General features: G+C 37.2%; 2 protein-coding genes across 3 annotated transcripts in view; both read left to right on the forward strand.

Moving 5' to 3' along the window:
* LOC126856550 (MIP18 family protein galla-2) overlaps positions 1-18,604 on the forward strand; it is a 62,308-nt gene that overhangs the window by 24,441 nt on the left and 19,263 nt on the right. Inside the window, exon 4 of one of the 2 annotated variants that reach the window (XR_007688371.1) lies at positions 16,529-16,541. The exons of the other annotated variant lie outside the window; for it this stretch is intronic. The gene's annotated coding sequence lies outside the window, so the exon portion shown is untranslated. Of the gene's footprint in view, positions 1-16,528; positions 16,542-18,604 lie in introns of those variants that run through there. 2 annotated transcript variants of the gene reach the window in all.
* The window catches only part of LOC126856549 (caveolin-3-like), a 108,853-nt gene continuing 97,908 nt past the window's right edge, over positions 7,660-18,604 (forward strand). Inside the window, exon 1 of the mRNA XM_050605141.1 lies at positions 7,660-8,604. The gene's annotated coding sequence lies outside the window, so the exon portion shown is untranslated. The remainder of the gene's footprint in view (positions 8,605-18,604) is intronic.

An 18,604-nucleotide genomic window follows, 5' to 3' on the forward strand; every position in this document is an offset into this window, starting at 1 on the left:
CCTCTCGGCGGGCGTTTCGCGGCCATGCTGAAAAATTGATTTACTCGCCGATCACCGATCGCTGATAAAACGAGCTCGTAACGAGATACGTCAAGAGAAATAGGGACAGAGGGTGCGAAAGAGAGAGAGAGAAATGCTATGTACTCGGAATCACGTCGGCCGCGATCCAGCGAAAACAAAGAACGGACCGCTCGATTCGGCCGGCCGGCTGGCAAGGTCCCTCTTCCCCCTCCCCCCAACGCCGCATCGTCCTCCACAAACCGAATGCCAGACAACGAGGGCATCAGCCCCCGTGAATCACCGCCGGTCACCTTCACTTTTTATGCAACTTTCCGAACCCGATCTTGTCTTCCTCGCGCGTCGCGTCGCGCCTCGTTATGAATATCCACGTGCAATCGACGTCGCCTCTTTTTATCTCGATGCATTATCGATATGTGTAGTATAATGAAAATAGAGATGTCGTCGTCGCGTTATCGAAACTGCTTTGCTAATCGTGCGTCAACGCGAACGGTTATTGCGCGATATTATTGTCGTGAAATTTATCGAAACTTTGCGACCCATTTGACAAGTCTTTTTTTTTTCTTTCTTTTATCTGTAAAATGCAATTCTCTCTGTTATTATATTATAATATGTACTTCACTTTTTATTATACGTTTTATATATAGTTTTTCACTATTTTCTCTCTATTTTTACACTTTGTTTTCGGATGCAAAGTTTGACAGCGCTTAATTTACATAAAGTCGCGCGCGCATATCACGTGTCCACCGATGCTACGGTGGGCGAATTCGATATTTCAAGGACACGCGCGCGTGCACGGATGTGCACTGCGTCGCTATCTCGGCACGCTGCAGTTTCGTGCACGTATGCGCGCACGCGTGTATTGTTTGCGCAAATATCCACGATGAAGAATCGTGGGTAGCTATTGGGCGATGGAAAATAACAGGTCGGTAATAAAAATGAAGAGAACCTCCCCTCTCGCCGATTGATAAACACGCGAGAATTATATAAAGAAAATAATATAATAATTTGTAAAAAATAATAAATACATTAATAATTATATTATAAAATATTCAAAAGTAATTATTATAAATCATTAAAATCTAATTATAATTTTAATAATTTATAATAAATATTTTTAGTAAATGTTGAAGCGAAATAAAAGGGCGTTGATATTAAAAATAACATCGCGGTTATGTCATTTTTAATATGTCGCGATTTATTATCAATATTATTTCGTGCGATCGTATTTGAATATATCTCTCTTTAAAGATCGTATTTTATAATATCGTTTTATGGCGTAATATTCTTGATACATTATATATCTGTCTGTGCACATATTCGCACTTTCTATGTAGAAGAAGAATCAAAGTTGGGCTATATGCGCAACAACTTTGGACTATACGCGCAATAAGTATTTCTAAACACAAGGGTAGAGGAATCGTCACCTTTACTCCGACGCATTTAACTTTTTGCGATGCGTTACATTCTGCAACTCGCGACCGACACGTGTATCCGCGGAATGCGTCATTGAAAAGTATGGGAAGAGCGTATGCCTGGCTCAAATATACGCAGTCACTTTCCTTGTGCAATCTCTAAATTGGGTGAGACCGCGATTATTTCCTTACGCAGCAGAGAAAAGCACGATGTTTATTATTAGGTGAATCGAAATAAAGTAGCGAATTATATTATGTACATTAATGAAATGATTAAGTATATTATAAGTGATATAAGTGTGTGATAAGATTTTTTATTTAAATTAAAAAAAAAAAAAAACCTTTCTTTGCCAGAAGAAAATGCACGACGAGGATTTAATGGAGCAACAGTTAGAGTCCAATCTTGTCAATCTGTTTAAGAATTGTTTAACAATAATTGGAAAATTTGTCTTAGAACCGTGATTTAAATGATTATATTAATTTAAATCGCGCTAGATATAAAAGCATTAAATGTATTTTTAATATTGTGTATCGCATCTTTACATACAACAACAAACTGTACCTGGAACTTTGCTGACGCAGATGCAAATATTTATTATCATTGTGTGCATAATCTTCAGGGAATTGTCAATAGTCGGTGAGAAAGAGAGAGAGAGAGAGAGAGAGAGAGAGAGAGAGAGAGAGAGAAAGAACTATCCTTCGGGAATACATGTTTCTTAATCGACAGCCACGTGGGCTCGTAACGACAAATCTGCGAAGCATTTGACGAAGAGGAGAATATTGGAAAGCTAGATAAATTATAGTTTTTCCCAACTCTTTTGCTCTCTATTTTTCCCGCCACATTTTTTTCACGTAAAAGCGCGTTTGATCCGCGAGAGCGCCAAGTCATTAGCGACGTGTCATTTCGATCCAAGTCTCGGCGACGGTGTGATAATTAAATCTCTCTCCCCGCGGAAAACAATAGCGTTCTCCTTCCCCTCTACCTTCTCTCTTTTTCCCAGCGAGAAAATGCTCCATGCGCTCGTTATACGAGCGAAATCGTCACGACGATAATTAAACGCGACTGTGTTGAGCGAATTGCATACGCAATTAAAATCCTAAGAGTGGATATCCGATCTTTTTAAGATGCCTTATTGAGAGCTCACTGAAAAGTGAATAAATTTATAAACATATAAATCGTGACAAGAAAATAATTGAATTGATAATTTTATAAATGCTGTCTTATGTGTGATATTTCATAAATAAATAAAAATTTTCTTAGTCACGCAGCCTACTTTACCGCTATGATAGATAAAACGAGACTTTTTCATTCATTCAATCTTCATTAATATTTTTCTTATACAACGAAATTGTCGGAGTTACTCATTGTTAGTGCACGTCCTTACCGCTTAAGGAAAGTCGCAAAGCGAGCGGCGCGGCCAATCACCTTCCTTATCGCGGTCTTTAACGCGCAAGGCCGTGGCGGGACCTCCATATCTCGATCTCGAGACGGCTTTTCTTCAAGAGGTTTCGAAATTCTGGTGCGCAATTGGCTTCATTCCTTCCGGATAAAACTGTTCGATCGACTTGCAATCAGCGTGCACGCGTTAATTGTCAAACAAAGAGGCAAAATAATAGATGCAATATGTGTGTGTGTGTGTATATATATATTACATATTTTCAAATATCATTACTTGTCAATAATGTATGTAAGTAAATAAGAGAGTAAATAATGCATGAAAATAATTGACATTAAATGTGTGTCTCGGTTGATTTTTGGCGGTGACCGATTTATCGATTATCTTTTATCTATTTTTTGCGGCTAATTAAATAAAAATATGAAAATATATCACCATTCTCAGAAAGGAACGAGTTAACTCGAGTGCTCGAGAGTTATGGAATATATTAATATTATCTAAGAGAACGTTTCTCCTCCTCTCTATATAATGATGCACGCTAGTTGGATTATTAATATACATATAGCGCGGGAGAGAGAGCGCATATTTTAAATGACCGCCTCAACAACAATCATTTCCTCGGCGCAGTTTGCTCTCTCCTTAACTACGTCGAGACTATGATGGAAGACGTCGAGGAGAGAAAGTGTAACTGTTAAAGTAATAGTGACGACGTCGCTGTAATCGGGATTGCACGTGCAAACATTTCCGATAGCTCAGCAAACTCGATTCCGTTTCTTTAATGTCCTTTCGTCGTTGAATCTAATTCGCCTCGGAGAAATGTATGGAGGAGAATCTTAAACGAAGTTTCTGGAACGCACGAGTCTGAAAGCGAGGGGCTCTTTAATATATGCTTTTAATCATTCGCGATAATCATCGTAACATAAATATGATACAATTGTAAAACGTAATTGCACTATTCATTAATTAAAAAATAATTTAAACAAACATCCCATATGAATCTTCGATAAATATATATAAATATATATATATAAATATAAATAAAAATATTTTGTTTACTCCAAAAAATTTTATGATGAATGACAAAAGATTTATCTTTGACGCAAATAGGGGGTATATAGGAAGGGAAGTTTGATTCCTCATTTGCAGTTGCAATATGGAGATTAGTGATTTGATCCTCGTCGCCGTGTAATTAATGTATACGAGCCCGTGTAATAATGATAATAACTGAAGCGAGGTGTCAATCGCGATTGTATAAAGCCTAAGGTTCCTGACCAGATCCGGTCGGGTTCACTGGCCCCTGGATTCTCAAATATAAAAATATGGGGCGCACGTTAGCATTTCACACTGGGTGTTCGAAAAATAACAATTTCATCGATCGATTCGCAAAAATTCCAAAAAAATCCGCACGTCGGCGATACTCGAGTTCTATGCAACATGAAGAATCCTCAACTTTCAAGATTCAAATGTTAGAAGAACAATGATTAATCAGCGATTAATCGTTTTGCTATAAACGGTTTGCCGGTGATAAAAATAGCGAGGAGATAAAAATTATCGAATAAGGTATTTGCGTTGTCTTTTATCATTTTTTTTTTGCCATCGTACGGAATATTCGATGAATCAAGAAAGATGCTCTATTTTGTTCACTCTGTATAAAAGACGGGAACCTACTTGGCTCGCGGACGGTACTTTCATCCGCCAAGTGAAAGCAATATGAAAGTGCCTGATTGTAAAGTAGAAAGGTGAAATGTATGATAAAAAGACGATGCCGTTACGTGCGTGTGTACCGGTCGACCCATTTGAGATTTGCGACGAGAGAGGAGGAAGGATGGGATCCAATAGAGAATGTTGCGGTCAGCCCTTGATTTTGACGTTTAAAGACAACGATAGATCGTTAGCTACGAAAAAAATAATCCCTCGTTTTTACAATCGTCGACTCGCGAAGTTAAACGCAGCAGCAAAAATTTCATCGTGCGAAATAATCGGTGAAAAACATTATTGGAGCGAATCTTCCTCTCTTTCTCTCTCTTTTTCTTTGTCTCGTTCTTTTTCTATTTTGTATTGTGCGTGCATCGCGCGGTAAATATAAATATTACAGAAAGGGCGCCGAGAGTTCTTAACTGCTAAATTATTGTAATACTACTATTATATCGTGTATTGATAACGAATTATCTCGGTGAGGTTATTTCATTCCAACATCGGGTCAGCACACGATGCGATAACTTTTACATTTTTTTCGAGATGAAACTCTTGCATAAAGGTTGGTGAAATAATGATGCAGGAAGGAAAAGAGGAAGAAGGGAATCGCGCGAGAGGCATTAAGAGTTTGTAGCTTCGCTCCAGCTTGGAAATATCTTGTTTTAATTTGTGTATCGATGCAATTTAGACTGGTTTAATAAATAATTGCAAAATAATGTTTACAACGATAAAAATGTTTATAACGATACGCGACATAGACGGCGAAGAGAAAAAGAGAGAGAGAGAAAGAGAGAGAGAGAGAGAGAGGCAGAGGGAGAATGAGTTAAGATATGAATGACATTCCGCTGTAACGGTGCAGGAGATGAGAGGTCAAAATAACTTGATCGTTCACGCCCCTGCTATTTTTCACCTACGATTGAGTAATATCGCTATCGTTGTGTATCTTTATACAAGCGCGTTCATTTCTGCAGCGGTACAAATGTCAACGGAGACGAATAGTAACAAGAGTTCTCTAACAGTTTCCCAAGTTAATGCGTTGTTTTTATCCCATCAATTAACTTTGCAAATTTTTTACAAAGAGATATAGAGTTAATATTTCTTAAATATTAAAAAATGTTAGAGAAAAGAAAAGGATAAAAAAAATCAAATGAACTTTAATGGAATTTTAATCGCGGCAATATTTAAAATCAATTCTTAAAATATTGCTGTTTTTTATAATGTATTTTTTACAATGCGATCTAATCTCGTGAAGAAAAAAACAAATTTGTATATGATATACATGAACATAATGCATCGTTAATCGATTATGGAAAATTTACTGAAATATGAAATTAAAAAGGCCTTTTCCATTCGCTCGACTAGCAACTTGATCGACTTAAATCTAATTTAACTTGAGCTCACATTAGAGACAGGAAATCTTATACTACTGGAGAAAGTAGCTTTCGTAGCTACTTGGCAATGTATGCATATCTCCTACATATGTTACTGCACGCGTGCATCTTGCTAAAAAATCTGTATAAAACATAACTTCTCTTCTTGGTTTTTTCGAGCACATAATCCGAGATGCCTTTCTTTCTTCGTAAATAATCCACAAGCATCAACGATTCGTATTGTTTTAATTTCTTTTCACTCTCTTTAACTGGATGTAACTTTAGTTATCTCCATAAGGTTTAAAAAATCTCTGCAATAAAATCAACAATAAAGTCATTTAATTTGACTAAATAGAATATCAGAATATTTTTTACGTCCATTCTTCTGACAAGTAAATATTCGTCGATCATTAAAAAAGCCATACTGATGATATTGATGACATGTGTAATAAATTATGTATCTGAGCCTTCATATCATAAAAAATAATAGTAGCGCAATTCATGTTAAAAGATAATAAACACGCTTCTTATCTCTTATCCCGATAGACATCACCATCACTATCATCATCATCATCATCATCGCTGGTTACTCAAAGCTATTTACTCTTACCAGTATCGGCTGCATTTTTGTGCGAACGTTTCACGTCATGCCTTTCACGAATGGACTAGTCTCATGACAGTTTTTTTTTTACGCGGGACAGCGTGAGAACCGCATTCCTTCCTATTCTGAGACCACGGGGGTTTGACAATCGACTTTGAATCATCGTCCTCGTTGACAAGTGTTCAGATACTGTGTAATCATTTTTCATCTTCTCCGGATGAATCGTGAATATAATGAAGCAATCTGAACGTCGTGTCGAGTCGCGCGCCATCTTAAAGATGTCTTAAAGACCGTCTCTTACGTCACACGGTCATTTCCGTTTCGCGCGCAAACGGGATAAGTGCGCGAGAAATATTCTCGCGAGTTTTCACTCATCGCGAAAACGTATCGCGAGAGTAAATAAGGATCGGAAATACATCGAAATAAGTGTGGTATGTTTCAAAGATATTATAATTGTTATCTTATTCTTGATTCTTAAATAATCATCATCGAATAGTACACTTATTTATTTGTCGAGATGTAATATAATAATTTTCTCGCGTGAGTACTAGAAATATGCTCGGAAATATCGTCGGGCGAGATTATTTTCGTACGTAAGTAGTCCTCGTAACGTACTCGACCTACGCAGAGATAATCGACATCCTTTATACGTAATCTATTCAATGCAAATCTAATTTGCCGAGCTTAACAAGGCAAATCTCGAATATATATCCGATATGAACGAAGTTGTTTCCAAAATCTGTCTTTATTAAATTCTCCACTATCTAAATACAAATGCAATCTCAATTATGTCGACAATTGTCACTAAATGGCAAATATGTTTTTTTTTTTTTTTCGGACGAAATTATTTCTGCAAAATTGTACATATAACACAACCGTCATTCTCCCTCTTCATTAAATAATCGATCTGCAAAAAGCAATTGCGCGATATACATATATTTATTCGTCAAAACGCGAGAGAATATTTCGTTAGAGCGTAGAATATTTCGGCGCTCGGTATATACGCTTTAAAATCTAACAAGTGTATACGTATATACTTTTCGTCGCTCGGCTGAATTCCGAGAATTCGACGACTCGCGAGGCTACTGAAGTTGCTGCTCTTCCCCCTCCTCCCCGCCCGCCCGCCCGCTCCTCTCATCCTTCGCGCTGGCTTGCGTCGAAGGGCCAATAGTCTATCGAGCGAGCTGAGATAAGCGTCGCGCGACACTCGCTGTTACTTGAACTACTTGAAGTAGTGTGCGTGTGTTTCGGCCGCACACTTCTTCGCGTCGCGGCGCGTCCTAGTAACTAGTAATGTCCGTGCTCGCCCTCCGTATATACCGTATTATATACGCACGTATGTATTTATATATTCTCTCTCATCGAGTCTAACGATAACGTGATATAAAAGTCTTCGAAGATGATACGATAAATATTTCGATGGGCGATAATATTTTCTCTAAAATTTAATAGTGTACGCGCGCCTTTTGTCGCTCGGTTGGCGGATCGATTCCGGGAATTTTGACCGAGGCTTCGCTGCAACTTCTTGTTCCCTTCCTCCTTTGCCTCTTTCTTCCCCTCTCTCTCTCTCTCTTTGGAGTTGATACACGGAAGAAGACATCGCAGTCTATCGAGTGAGCCGAGATAAGCGTTATTCGAGGGATTCAAGGTCACGTACATACGTATATAAAAGAATTTCTCGACAATCTTGCGATCGCTTTCATCGTATAATAGAGCAACGGGTTAGATTAGGTTAGGATTATACAACTCTTGATTCGAAATAAGATTATTCTTATTACGGAATAGGTACACGCGCGAGAAGGTATTGTAATTTTGAATTCAATCATTTATGCGCGCGATTGATTGCGTGACTAATTTTCTTCGCAAGTTAAATCGAATAACGTGTGCATTAATAATATTATATATTTTGCCGTGAGTGTCGAATTCTGTCGCGCAAATATTGACAAGTGCCGGGAGTGTTTTTTTTCTTTTTTTTTTTTTTTCGTGTGAGTGCCTATTATTACCGAGGAAAGTGCATGACATCGTCCAACGAGTGTCCATCTACCTGTGACAAGGAAAAGGGGATCCAATCAACGTCGGAAAAATGCTGAGGGGACAACCGATGACTGGTGAGTAAATCTATTTGCCATACATATTCTTTCATCCTATCATTTACTTCTTCATCTCCGTAATCAGTGATGAAAATCTACATCTCACAGATTGCTTCGAGTTTCACATATGTGTCATAATTACATAATACATAAATTCTATATGACCTTTTCGGATCTATAACGCTTTAAAATATCGCCATTTTGTACTTTATCACGCTAATTCTTTTGTCATGATTTCAAATATATTTTTTGTTTGCGATATATTTTCTTTCATTTATACATTTTTTATATCTACATATATCAATCTGTAAATATATATATTTGTATTTTTTCTGTAAATATTTATATTATATATATATATATATATATATATATATATATATATATACAATGTTTTAGCTTGGACTTTAAGAATGAAAACTAAATTATTGTCATGTTTTTCTAAATAAATAAAATAAAATTGTTTTACGCAAAAAATAGGAGACAATGTCATATGACCTTGATCTTGCTTCGTACGGAAAATACGCGCGTATGGAACAGTAAGTTCTTATTATTAAACTGAATGAAAATTGTATTTTAAAGCGTTATACATATCTTTGTAATTCGAAGCGATTTCCGTATATAATTCAAAATGTATGTACCCTAAAAACTACATTTAATATACACAACGAAAATAATTCGAAGTCTAATATTTTATAAATAATTGTCCTCGCGCATGTGTCTCTAATTTTTATTATTTATATAAGGTCAGTCTTATTTTATTCCATTTTCTTTCATTAGAATAATTGATGATTTATTATATCGTATATCATCATTAATATAAAATTATTAATCAAAATAAATTGAAGCAGATTTTTTTTTGACATTAATAATAACAATACGAGTTTTGTTCGATTAAAAAAAAAACATATAATTAATATTCAATATACACATAATTTTAGATCAAGTGAGAAGTCACTTGAATACAGATAAGATTCGTCGGGATAAAAATCGAGATAGAAACCTGCTTCGCGTAGGACTTATCGCCTATTTTTCACTGACGATTCCTTATCGGTATACGCGCGTCTCGTGCGCCTCGTTTAATCATAACCACCGACATTTTGCGACACCGGAAATACCCGTCAGCTTTTATCATTTTGCATTCCTGTAGCAGTGATGCGAATATGTAAAGAATGCTCTGCGTCTTATCGCGAGTCACGTTGCACGATCAGCTAAACTCTCTCCAATTATATATAATACTTATCTCTTATTATAGTATCATTTATAAAACGCACACGCATACACACAGCAAACAAAATGAATAATTAAATTAAGACAAATAAAAAAAAAAAATACAATGAAAATATTGAATAAATGTGATGTAATAAATATTTTTTATTTATTTAATTTATATAAATTGTGTAAAAGAGATTTCAAAAATGTGTGTTACACATTTTTGAACAAACCTGAGTGCATTTTGATTCTTTTTCATTTATAATAAAATTACGTGCATTTAATTGGCGAGAAGGTCGATAGATTATTTTTTTATTTTGAAAATCGCAATTCCGGGAAACGCAAAGGAGAGCTTTCGGAATCGGAAAAGTAGGTCAACCAAGCACGTGTACAGCAGGCTCGACCGAGTTCGAGGTCGTCCGTTACATAACACAGATATATTAGCTATTATTTACGTTGTTCTCTCTCTCTCTCTCTCTCTGGTGCCGGGCCAGATCCTGTTAAAGCCGACATACGATATATCGAAATATAACAGTATTAAACAATGCGGATTAATGAATTGTAACGCAACCAACTTCTCGCGAGTTCTTGGGTGTAGAGATTTTGGATTCTCGGATCAAAAGATATCCGATTTAATTTCATATTTTTTTTTTGCTTGATTTTCCTACGAAAATAACGCGCTGCTTGTCGAAACAAAAGAGACGTAATAATCTTGCGCTCTCTTCTCTTTCGTTTGATCGTCGAGATCTCTCTCGTTGTCCGTTCTAATGCCATTGTATGAAGAGATAAAACTTAATAATCTGCAACTATATCATTCTCTCTCTCTCTCTCTCTCTCTCTCTCTCTCTCGGAACTCAACTTGTCGAGTTATTTGCGTACGGCCAATCTGCTGATTTATTCTTCGTTACGAGATAATCTCATTTCCGACGAAATGCTAGCGGCGCAATCTAATTACCAACCGCCGCGTATTTCCTCTCCTCGGCCAACGACCGTCCAATTAATTCGCTGTTTTCGAATCTGCGCTAATTTATCGGCTATATCAACCCTCCGTATATTTGTCATATTTAGCTTTCATTTTCTTGTAGAACACGCTCGACGTATATTTAAAAAATTTGATATCACAATAATTGCGTTTTATTACATACACAATTTATATTTTCTACTAATTTTTTATTTTATTCCAACGCGCTCGTTGTCTTTCCTTGCACGATCCCTTTACATATAAATGTAGTCTACAAATGCGAAAAAATTTCTTATTGCGTTAGATTATTTAATTAAATTTATTTATTTATTGATCAGTATAATCCGAGAAAAATTATATTAAAAAGATGATGCGGTTCTTTCATAACTTTATAATTACCAAATTAATTTGCCAGATATCATAATTATTTTTTGACGTAAAATACCATAATTATCCGAATATCATACAAGTATTCGTGAAAGTAAGTCACGCATTGCGGATTTAATTGTCGATTATTTTCGTCCTATTTGTTGCGAGAGAGAGAGAGTTTTTTTTTTTCACCCTCCATATGTTCGGAGAATCTAGAGATTCGTTGCATCAAAAAGAATGCATTGCCTAAAAAAGAATGACGACGCACAATCGATCGAGAGGTCAATCGAAGGAAAATTTCTCGATCGTCTTTTGAAGGGGAAAAAACGGGGCTTCTTTTTTCTTCAATAATAAACTCCAAACGGGATGCCCTAAAAAAGATCTAGCGGTAGGTTCGCTCGCGTTCATCGATCGATTTCCTGCATCCGTCGATCATTGTACGATCGCCTTTGTTATCCTTTGCGCGCGTAAGACCGGTGAAAAGGACGCATTGTGCACTGGAATATGTTACGAGATGCAAAATAATGATCTAATAAATATCTACGGATGTTCGTCTCATCTTACGTTTCGCGACGCAGTATAACGGGAAATGCTTTTCCAATTTAAATTCTCTCGACATCGCGAGTAAGACGAAATTGAGCCCTTCCAGTCTCTCGAAAATCGTATCTCGCGAAAGCGAGACAATTTACATCGCTCAGCCAGTATTCGTCTGTTTGCACACGTATTTGAAAATTTTTATTTCTTATCATTATAATTTGTATGGCATTGTATATGTTTCTCCCTGTGTAATTTATATACAATATTTGTATGGCATTTGATATATATTTTCAAACATTTAGCATATCGAAAATGAATCAACTTGTCATTAAAATTAATGACAAGATTTTGAGGAAAAATTTGCATTATTTTTTAAGTAATTATTACTGAATTAATGTTATCTTGTTAAAACAAATTATCATTCTTTGTTATGAAATTTTCGATTGGATATCGGAGTAGCGAACAAAGATGACAATGGAGAAGAAACACTGCGATATGCCATTGCGTCGGTGCAAAGCTCCGCGCTATTTGCATATGAAAGAATGTCGTCTCTCGTTGCGATTACAAAACGTCGGACGAAAATAATCTACAAATCGGATCATCGTATTTCTTACGGATAAACGCGTCCATTATTAACCACGATTTTTCCGCCTTATAATTAATAGGTCTTAATAATTTTTCTTTTACAAATAATAATAAGAATGATAATCTACACATCTCGAAGATTTTTGTAGCTAAATACGTATTAAATTTTTTTAATTATTATAAGAAAAATTAAGTGATTTGGAATATCTATATCTGAAAAGTCTTATACATAATAAAGTGGAGATATATTTTATGTAATTTTAATTATTAAAAAGAATTGAAATTATTATTTTAATTATCTTACGATTATCGTTCATTTGATTTGATGCTCTTGGTCGAACACTTTTGGTTTGAGGAGCAGCAGCTCATCGAGTAAAAAACGGAAGAAAAGACGAGGGGCGAGGTGACGATTTCCGATGCAAATTGTACATGAATAGAATGATGCGTATCAAGGTGGAGCGATGGGAATTGAAGGGGGAGGGGAGTGGATTGCACGAGGGAGGAGGAAGAAGAAGCGGCGGTCGTAAGGCGAGACGCGCCGTAAGTGTGTCGTCTCGAAGAAGCGGTACACGCGACGGATCCTCTGTCATAATATATAGTTTCATAATAGCGCGGCTATCGAGGGCAGAACACCGTTAGCTCCTTCGTCGCTCTACTGGTACCGTGTTACCCAGAGAGGAGGAGGCGACGGCGGCGACGATCGCGTCGTCCCGGCAAGAAATCGTCTCGTCTCGCCTCTCGGCTTCTCTCTCTCTCTCTCTCTCTCTCTCTCTCTCTCTTTCGCCCGCTTGCCGTGTCACATGCATCTCCGATGCACGATACCGGTGTGCACGATCACGCGAATCCCGCGACGACGACAATGACGGATCAGTTATCCTAGAATTAGAGCGACCGATGTCGCTCGCGATTTCAGGAACGAACGTTCTTTGTTTACTTATCGGAGTTATTTTTCCTTTTAATCGAGATTGACATTTTAATTGTATCAACAACTCGAGGATTCGAATTATTCGAAAATAGAGAAATAAAATAATCTCTTCTCTTTCTCATCTCTCTTTTTAAAATTAATAAAACGAAATTAAATATTTGACAATTTGAGTATACCTAGCACAAATTTTCACTATGAAATATTAATTTTTGACAGATACAATCGAGTCTTTTAGATCATGTAATTAATATCTCAAGATGATTTTGCGAGATTAAGCTTCAAAAAAAATTTATATCTTATCTTTTATTAAGATTTTTCATGTTTTAATCCAAGACGCGATACTCTTTATTAAATATAATATAATAGAAGATTTTATATATAATATCTTACACGCGCGAAGGCGGGAGTATATATGACGGATAAAACGCAGCGGGCGTTATCGGTTCTCTCTTCCAACGCAATGCGTAAGGTTAATGACACGATGGTATATGACAGGCCGTTGCATATCCAGGATGTCCGCAGCGCGCGATAGAAATGTCTCGGCTGCAGTATCCTGACGCATCGTCTGCGTTGCGTTGTATCAGCATACGCACAAGTGCGTGTCCCTTTTTCTCGGAAAAACTAATCGCGATATTTTCCCTCGACATCGGGCTTGCGCAATTTCCTTCTCTCTCTCTCAATGATGTAACTTCTGCCACGAATATTTCCGCCCTGAAAATATTTTCCCTCTCGCGATTATTTATCAGATTTTCGAATTTGCAATTGTAAGAATTAATGTATATTCGTCACAAAGCTCGAATATTAAAACAATTAAAAATATATCGAATCTTGTAATTTGTTTATTCAATCTATTTCTTTTTTTTTTTTTTTTTACTTTATATTTGTCATTTCGTGATTTTATCGTTTATTAATTCGTGTTTAAAGAGTTTAAAAATGTTTAAAAATAATTTCTTTACTTGTAAATGTTATTATTATTTTTTTTTTAAAGAGAATGATTTATGTATCACACAAATCTACGTATTTAAAGAATTATTTTATACTTATTAAAGTGGAATAAAAATATTGAAATCTTTTGTTTTATTTTTATGATACTCTAATATTTTTCGTGTCTCATATCAAATGAGCGTTAGGGAAAATATTGTTTCTTTCTTTTTTTACATTTTATTTTTTCATCCAATATTGATGGAAAAATTTCAAGATCGCTGATAAGTAGGTTAAATTTACTGTCGTTATTTTTCGCGCAAAAGGGGGACATTTCGAGTGATATCTAAGCGATCGTTTGCCGTTGCACATCGCATACTAAAACTAGAATCGAGCGGGGAAAAAAAAGGATGATGAGCTTCACGTGTATCCTTGCCGTGCAAGCCGCTTTGTTTTCGAAGGCTGCTCACGAGGCTTATGCGCCGAGAGCTCGGCGAGTTATTTCTGTCCCGACACCCTCTTTCCTGTGCCTGCTTCTATCTCTCTCGCTCTCCTTTCTCCCCTCTCCTTGCCCTCCGATATCCACGCCCTCGCGTCCCTCGTCGTCCTGTGCGACTGTGTCGGGGTATCGGGTCTCCCTTCTTCCGTTTTGCCGCCACCATCTCCCCCCTCCCTCTTTCCCACCGCTCTCGGTTATGTCTTGTCCTGCTCTTGCGTCATCACCAATGTCTCGCCATAACCTTCCTCAAACGTTGAAAAAATCCGACCTATTGCTAGAAAATTTTATATTCGATGCTCGAGAAACAATTGTCGCGTATAAAAATAAAAAAAAATCGATCCGTTACTGAATTTTGTTGTGTAATTTTTTTACACTTCATTAATTTTTTTCTTTGAAATGTCGATAAGAAAACAATCCGTTATTCGGTAGGGGAAGAAATGCGTATCGTTCGCCGAGGGGCTAGCACAGATAACACGATCGATGAAGCTAAAAGTGCACGCAGTGAGTCATGTCGAAACTTATGTGTGCGTGTGAAACTTCGCGATTCACATTAAGCGAATATTTCAACAAAGTAAGCGACCACGTATGTGTGTGTGTGATCCGCTCGAGATAGTACTTGTCCTTCTTTAATGATTTAATTCTTGCATGTTGAAAATTGATGTGGGGGGAAGGAGTGGAGAGGGGGAGGGGGAAATGACATTTGTAACGCGTTGAATGAATTTTGGCTCGTCGTCGATTGTGCTTTAAACGAAACGCTGCTGCAACGCATTCGCATATTTGATAAGAGGCATTATAGATTCATTCTAGTAATCGTTACGACAATCTCTCGCTGTCATTGATTGTAAATGATTTCAATTCTGTTCCCGTCCGTTCATAATTGTTTCGCCAATCACGATAAATTACATGCCGATGACAAAACAATAAACGCAACAAGCGAGGACGCTCGTTAGTGCGCTTACATGAAATTCACTTGCTTAATATAGTTTTAATGACGCGATTGATCGAAGGACGTGAATAAAAATGTGTATTGGGAAAATCCTTGTCGCAATCTCTCTCACTAGATTATTAATCTTATCGCGTGAGTGTATATATATATATATATATATATGTGGCCAAGTACACGTGCATTCTTGTTATTCCGCAGATCTTGGAAAATCAAAGTAGCAATAAATATTATGGTCAAGACAACGCGATTAAGGCCGTCGTATTTTTCTGCGTTAAAAATGATTAACGTTATAAAAAAAAAAAAAGACTCGCGATAGTCATCTTTCGCAGACACGTATATGTAATCGAAGACAACGCGTGATTCTCATTTTATCCGATTCTATTATTCGCGGTAAACAGAGATGCGTACGTGACTCGAGTGACGTCATTCAGCAAAGTCAGAGTCCAGGTATCGTTCATATCTTATTCGAGTGGAACGAAATGGATTCCATGTAGATATAAACCGGGCGATTAGTAACGTGAGCATAAAATGCATTACATAAGCCGGCGGCTTATGACACCTCGGTTAAGCGCGGCCGACTTGTAGGCTCGGCTTTAACACGCGGGAATCGCGTTGACACGATGTACGTGTGTGTGTGTGTGTGTCCGGGTGTCGTTATTTTTCCACATCGTGTTCGTTTAACCGCGCAACAATCGCGCCTGGCTGCATCTATTCTCGTCCGTGGAAAGAACGGCGTCTGCACAAACGATAATAATATAATAACGACGCTTTTCCCTGTCCCTCTTATCGCGAGATGTGGGCTACGGTCAAGTTTAGCTATCGAACCGAGTGTAATAAGAGGGTTAATTAACCCTTCTATATATAGATCGCGGTTTCCCCAACAACTTTTTCTCTATCTCTCTCGTAGCGTCTACATTAAATTTCTCAACATTATTTTTCCTTTGTTTTTTCAATACTTTTACTACGGCACAGATGAGATTTATGCAGATGTGAAAAAGAAATCCTATACTTAAAAATATCTAGGTTTATAAACCACCATAAAGATCAAAGACTGTTTGATTTATTAAAGGGAAAAGTCGGAAATCGTCGCGAAATAGCTTTCGTAAGATACAACTTTTGTCGCGACTCTGTTTTCATCAATGGCGATATAAGCGTTACTGCGTTACGTGGCTGTCAAATCTCGTAATCGAAGGGAGGGGACTGTGTTACCTCGAGGGGATTGCAACGGCAGCCCGACACGCGACGCCCGAATCGCGAGGTCGTAGGAGAAAATCAGTTGGCAGCCCTTGAACAAGCAGCTGATAACGATCAACTCGAATGGTGAAAAAGCACAATGTTGCTATTTTCGAGAAAATATTCATATTGCAAATACACACACATGGATAATCAAAGCTTATGTACGTTTTATATTTTTTATTTTGATTTTTGAAAAATATTCGCGGCGCTTGTTCGACAATTATTTTTCTACCTACTACCTTAACTTAATCAATTTTTTTTTTTTTTTTTTTTTCTAATGAAGATCAAAAAAGCTAGCCTTCGTTCACAGAACTGTTAAAAAATCATTTTTTCGCTTTGCATCAGTTATTCTTATTCTGTCAACATCGTTTATTATAAAATTATGAATATTTAATAGCCGGGCTTTCCAGCAATATTATTTTTGGTGGCAAAATCAAAATTTATTTTTTTTTTTTAAATTCGTTAATAAGTCCAGCGATTTTTAACGTCTCATGGATTTCTAGAGATATCTATATTATTGAAAGTTTATCGATATTAATTATTTCTTTGTTTCATATTTCCAAACACTCGTGGGGAAAAACATGATCCATGCGCGTCACGTATACAAGTTTCAAGTACTTGTAACGTGGCGCTCGCCGTTCCGCTTTCTTATTCTTCCGGAGCGCGCACATACACACACAGATTTTCAGCACGACTACAATTTCTAGAGCAATGTTGATTGGCGGAGAAACGCTAAACGTATTCGCGAATCGCAAGTTTCTCCCGACGTGTTTCTATACCGTAAGAAATTAACCTGGAAACTCTCATTGATCGTCGCATCACGCACGAATTTACGTAATCGGGATCGAAGAAAGATCAAGAGGCGATGCTGCGGTGATTTATCGTCGCGAATGTAGAGAAATTAAGCCTCCCGAGAAACGGAAATTTCACTTTACATGACGTATGCATCGGTCGAGGTCATTTATTCGATTAACGGATCATTTTGATTGAACGTTAAAAATATCTCGGTATATTTTCATCGCTTTGTCACGCGTTTGGCAAATTGCGCTGCAACGGCAGGTAATCGGAGAAAGTCATTGACCCCGTTATAGGACGCATCGGCATGCACTTGCAACTTAAAAGATCTTGAATCGACAGATTTTTCTGCCGAATTGGCGGAAGTCACATCGTCGAAAAAGCGATAACGTCGTTCGTCGACCCCGGTCTCTCAAATCTCAGAAATGACGCGAATGACGACACGTGACAGCTAGTTTCTTGACCCCCGTATCATCGTATTTTATGCACAATATTTTTATTTTCTAATAAATGAAGAGGATTAATAAATTCGCATACGCTCGTATTTATAATCGGTCGTAATAAAATTTACGATGAAATGTATTACATAAGTGTGGATTGTCTTAGAATCGTTAATATTACATATAATACTCGTGTATTACACGCGTTCAAATACTTTCGATCTTTTAGATTGAGTAGCGTTACGCGAAAAGTTGAGATTACGTATATGAGGCAAGAGGAGAGGAGGGAGAAAATTACGTTACGGGAATCGAGATCGGGTGCGTTTGATTGTAGTTTGTTGGCTCTTGGATGCCGACTTACAAAAGGGGCGTCCGTTATCCCTCCGCGGTGCTACGCATCGTTAAGCAGTTATAAAATATGCCGTGTGTAAGGGAGCGAGTTGTGTGCTTTCTCGCGCGCGTTCTCGTCCCGTTTCCGAAGAAAGTTTCTACGGCAAGTGCATTCGCACATTCGAAAGTTTCCTCTGCAATCTCCTCTCCGATCGTTCAATGTTGTTCTCTCTCTTTCTCTTTTTTTTTTTTTTTTCTCTTT

This window comes from Cataglyphis hispanica, chromosome 19, assembly GCF_021464435.1.
Source record: "Cataglyphis hispanica isolate Lineage 1 chromosome 19, ULB_Chis1_1.0, whole genome shotgun sequence".
Taxonomy (NCBI): domain Eukaryota; kingdom Metazoa; phylum Arthropoda; class Insecta; order Hymenoptera; family Formicidae; genus Cataglyphis; species Cataglyphis hispanica.